The sequence below is a fragment of the Bison bison genome, unplaced genomic scaffold, assembly GCF_000754665.1.
Source record: "Bison bison bison isolate TAMUID 2011002044 unplaced genomic scaffold, Bison_UMD1.0 scf7180017864297, whole genome shotgun sequence".
In the NCBI taxonomy this organism is placed as follows: Eukaryota; Metazoa; Chordata; class Mammalia; order Artiodactyla; family Bovidae; genus Bison; species Bison bison.
The window spans coordinates 2,647,796-2,653,157 of NW_011494869.1; positions in this window are offsets into that span (position 1 = coordinate 2,647,796).

The following is a 5,362-nucleotide window of genomic DNA, read 5'->3' on the forward strand; positions in this document are numbered from 1 at the left end:
GAGTTGGACTGTGAAGAAGGCAGAGAGCCGAAGAATTGATGCTTTTAAACTGTGGTGTTGGAGAAGACTCTTGAGAGTCCCTTGGACTGCAAGGAGATCCAACCAGTCCATTCTGAAGGAGATCAGCCCTGGGATTTCTTTGGAAGGAATGATGCTAAAGCTGAAACTCCAGTACTTTGGCCACCTCGTGCGAAGAGTTGACTCACTGGAAAAGACTCTGATGCTGGGAGGGATTGGGGGCAGGAGGAGAAGGGGACGACAGAGGATGAGATGGCTGGATGGCATCACTGACTCGATGGACGTGAGTCTGACTGAGCTCCGGGAGTTGGTGATGGACAGGGAGGCCTGGCGTGCTGCGATTCATGGGGTCACAAAGAGTCGGACACGACTGAGCGACTGATCTGATCTAGAAAGAATTAATTACTCTCTTCTCAGTAGAACTTTTTCACCTTAAACATACTTCCACTACTATGTAAATCACCATTGTTTTTAATTATGTATTTGGTATTTTCTCCTCTGTTGTACACTGAGAACCCATTATAGTGCCTGAGAGCCTAGGTGGCACAGAGACGCATGCACAACTCAGCTGATATCACAGAAATTTATCCCCGGTCCCTAATAAAACCTGACTAGCTCTGGCAAGAAGCTGAATAAACTTGGGGGGAAAAAAATCTCCTTTTTTAATAGGAAACCTTATAATCTTTCCTTTGTATCAGCCATAAAGCAAATACTTTTGCTAATATTCCTCATTGGAAAACAGAAATATCTATAATAAAGCTGATATTATTCTTGTACTTACTGAGATTAAATATTTGAAGATAAGTGTAGCACCTAACGGAGAAGGCAATGGCACCCCACTCCAGTACTCTTGCCTGGAAAATCCCATGGATGGGGGAGCCTGGTGGGCTGCCGTCTATGGGGTCGCACAGAGTCGGACACGACTGAAGCGACTTAGCAGCAGCAGCAGCAGCACCACCACCACCTAAAATTCAATCTCTGAAGATGATAAAGACAGGGGCAGAAAAAGAACATATTCCCCATGTGGAGAGAAAGAAAAATAAGAAATGAGAGTGGCTTCATTGTTTAAATTTAGGATAATAGGTAAATTGATCATTTTATAGATATTAGGGATTGCAGTATGGCTAAATCAAAACCATGAGGATTATTACTGATACTAACTTCAGATAAATAGAGTAAAGCCCTGCTACAAGTGGGAACTAGGTCTCTTTATTCTCATCAAGAGCATTTTCTCACTGAACATATCAGAATTAACAAAGGGCTTACAAGCACATATAAACACAGGGACCATCATATCTGCACGACTAAATAATCTTAACCAGTACATAATTAACCAACTGATTTTAAGTATTTCTTATTTTTACTCTTTGGGAAAGATCAACTGATCCTCTGAAAACAGTGTTCCAATATGGTACAGCTACATTTATGCAAATAAACCATGCATTTTCAGTGGAGAGAAAGTTTGCTCACTGCTGTCAAGAGGGCCATGGACACTACTCCACAAATCCATCAAAAAGAATCCTTAAAAAAACTTAAGGTCAAACAATATCCCATTAACCTTCTCAATCTTAGAAAAGTCAAGGCAGACCCCAGGAGGTATTACATTACACCCATGATTCTTCTTCAGTAAGAATGTTTAACAGTAATTTTTTAATGTGAATATCTATTTCCCTTAAAAGACTATACATAAATTCTTTAAGAAAGTTACGCTCTTGAAACACGTGTTGTTGGTCAAAGAATGTATCTCCTTTTATATGACACATTCTACCCTATGAAAATAGACTGCTGAATTAGAACTTCAGTGGATATCATTCTTTTAAACCTGTTCAATGGGCATTCAAAGGCCTAGATACCAAGGCATAGCCTTCTGGGAAAAATCTAGATGAACTGCTTAGCTATAATTACTGTTTAGTCGCTAAGTCATGTCCGATTCTTTTGCAACCCCATGGACTGTAGCCCACCAGGCTCCTCCGTCCAGGGGATTTCCCAGGCAAGAATGCTGGTATAGATTGCCATCTCCTCCTCCAGGGAATACTCCCAACCCAGGGATTGAACCCGAGTCTCTTGCACTCCAGGCGGATTCTTTACCACTGAGCCATCAGGGAAGCCCTTAGCTAACATCAGTCACTGCTGAATTACCGACAGTAAAGCGTCTTCCTACAATGCGGGAGATCCGGGTTTGATCCCTGGGTCGGAAGATCCCCTGGAGAAGGAAATGGCAACTCACTCCAGTACTCTTGCCTGGAAAATCCCATGGTCCGAGGAGCCTGGTAGGCTACAGTCCATGGGGTCGCAAAGAGTCAGACACGACTGAGCGACTTTACTTCACTTCCTTCTCCACTACCTAAACCATCAAGGAAGTGTTGGGAAGGTCAGTTCTCTCCTCTAAGATGCCTGCAGCTTTTTGAATCACTATTCCACTGGAATTGCTAGACTGAAAATACTTTATTTCCTCACTCTTCTTAATTAAGAACTACTGACAAGCTTCTCTAAAAGGGAACACAACCATAATCATCCTCCCATCAAACAAGTGTATTAAGAGCGATTTAAGATTTAAAGATATTTCTAGATAGTAGAAATCTTCAGAGTAAGCAATGAACTAAGTACTTACTTCAGTTTTACACTTTCCACCCTCTAAAAAATGAAGACAACATTGAGGGTTGGCTCTGATTAGTTCAAAGGTGATAAACTATTAAACGCTCACACACAATTGACTCTAAGATATGCATGGTAGAACAGGGTCTACTGAAGTAACTCTCCATACTCAGTGAGTTCTAGATTGTGAAATATCCTAAAGTAGGATATGTGTTCCCGCATTCAAAAGTTCAGAATGATACGGGTTCATCTCAGAATACACACGCTAAGGAATATCTTGAAATGGATACAAGAGATAAAGAGAGGAAGAATATTTCAGTTCATTAAAATCTTTGTTAGTGATTTATTTTAAAAACCACATGTGCACTTCATTTTGATAAAAACTTGAAACTACTATTGAAAAAACCAGTCTCATAGCAGTCACTGACTTGATGAACTATAACTTCATTTATTATACAGACTCAGTAAAAAAACAAAAGTAAAAGACTGGGACACGACTGAGCGACTGAACTGAGTTAAAACAAAAAAAAAGCCAAACTATAGCAAACGTCTGGAAATTTTTGCTTCAAGTGTACTCCTGATAATCTTTAAGAATATTAAAAACATCATACTTATATTCCAACTACAGTTATGAAGGACTATATTCTAAATAGCAATTTGCTAAATAAGATTCTGAATCCAAATTCTGAATCAAATTTTCCAACACTCCATACAGTGGTGTGTGCGTGCTTAGTCACTTCAGTTGTGTCCTACCCTTTGTGACCCCATGGATCATAGTGCGCCAGGCTCCTCTGTCCATGGGATTTTCCTGGCAAGAATACCAGAATGGATTGCTACGCCCTCCTCCAGGGCATCTTCCTGGCCCAGGGACTGACCTGACATCTCCTGCATCCTGTATCGTAGGCAGAATCTTTACCGATGAGCCACCCGGGAAGCCCTTGATCTCACCTGACTAAGTTACACCAGCTTAGCTATAATTGATGCTCATGATTTGATATTAAGTATTAGAGAAGGGGGCGGCAGAGGAGGAGATCATTAGATGGCATCACTGACTCAAAGGACATGAATTTGAGCAAACTCCAGAAGACAGTGAAGGACAGAGGAGCCTACCGCGCTATAGTCCATGGGGTCGCAAAGAGCTGGACAGGACTTAGTGACTGAACAGCAATAGAAGAGTTACAAAAAAGAATGATGTCTTTGTCAAAGGGTTTTTGGAGAAGAGCATTAGGAGACGACAGATTCTGAAAGTCTTCTACTTACATATTCCTTTCCTATTTCACCTGGCACAAAATTCAACCACTCAGCTACTGAAGTCAACTTTTGTTTGTTGAAAAAACACACAGCACCTATTCTTCAGTCAATCTCATTTATTTGCAAGGATGCAAAGGTCTTAAGACACTGTTAGCCTCCCATACCACCAGATCAGCACTAGACTAAGTATCAATTTCTGGAATCTTTCTAATGGCCTCCAGATTGGAACCCCAGTAGTAGGCTGGACCTTTTCCTGGAACTGTAGGACGGTGGGAATCTTCAATAAAGATCCTTATTTCTCAATTCCTTCCCTCCCACATCTCATTCCCCATGGAAAAATAGTTGCTGTAAAAAATAGCAAAGGCTATTTACCTTCAAGGCCAGAGGGCATTACCTATCTCTCAGACTTGCCCTTTCCTGATAAGTCAGGCCAGCAGAATTTTTTAAAGTTCATTCACAATTTACATTTTCGTGACCTTACAGTAAATATCCAAAAGCCTTTGAGTAATTAAATTTAAAACATGATTAAATAGTTTACAATAAATATGTAAAAGGTGTAAGCAGAAGTTAACTGTGAAAAGTTATTTCAAGTTCCTGTATTAAGATTGCGTAGTAGCAGAAAATTTTTTTTATTTTACAGAGTTCTAATTTATGTGGTTTCGTGGATTCACCAGATGTTTCAAATCTACTATTTTTTTCAGTGTTGCCATCTTTGTAATGTCCTACGAATAACCTTAGTAGCGAGTACCTGGTGCGCACTCTCAATCCAACGATCATTACTTAATAAATTTTTCAACATGATGTATTTTCCTTGTCTTGCAAAGTATTTTCGAAACACGCCAAATCTAAATTTTCTTTGCTCTCTTCCTTTTCTTTGGCAAGTTTTAAATCCTGCTGATTCCTCTTCTAGAACTTTAGAAGGAATTCCATTCCTTCTTCAGGACGCCTAGTTTACATATTAGACCTACGGAAAAATTTCTCTCCAACTAGATATTTCGAAGGCTAAGACTCCCTCCAGTGAATCTTCCACAATCTCTCCTTCTAAACACCTTCACTGCCCCCACCCCACCCTACATTCCTTGTGCTTTTTAACTTCTCGTCATCACCTTGAAGACTCCATTCCCCCCACACCTTGCCGGCATCTGCCATCATTTCCTCCTACTCCCCCTAATTCCAATTCCTGCCAAAAAGCCCCGTTAGCTGCCTGTTGCATAACTGCTCCCCCATCACCGTGTCCCTGGATTGTCAGCCCCGCTCCCGCCAGCAGGAATGCCCCCTTTTTGTCCAACCCCTCCTCCCTCCTGCAACACGCCCAGCGCTGCCCCGAGATTAAGCTCCTCCGGAGATTCTCTCCGCAGGCGGGGCAGGTCGTGCTCCCAGGCCGGCGCTCGGGTGCGGGGAGCGGGTCTTAACTTCGGTGGGAAGCTCCGAGGCCAGAGGCTGCCGCGCCAGTCGGCGCAGCCCCGAACACCTCAGCGCCGGGCCAATCACCGCCGCC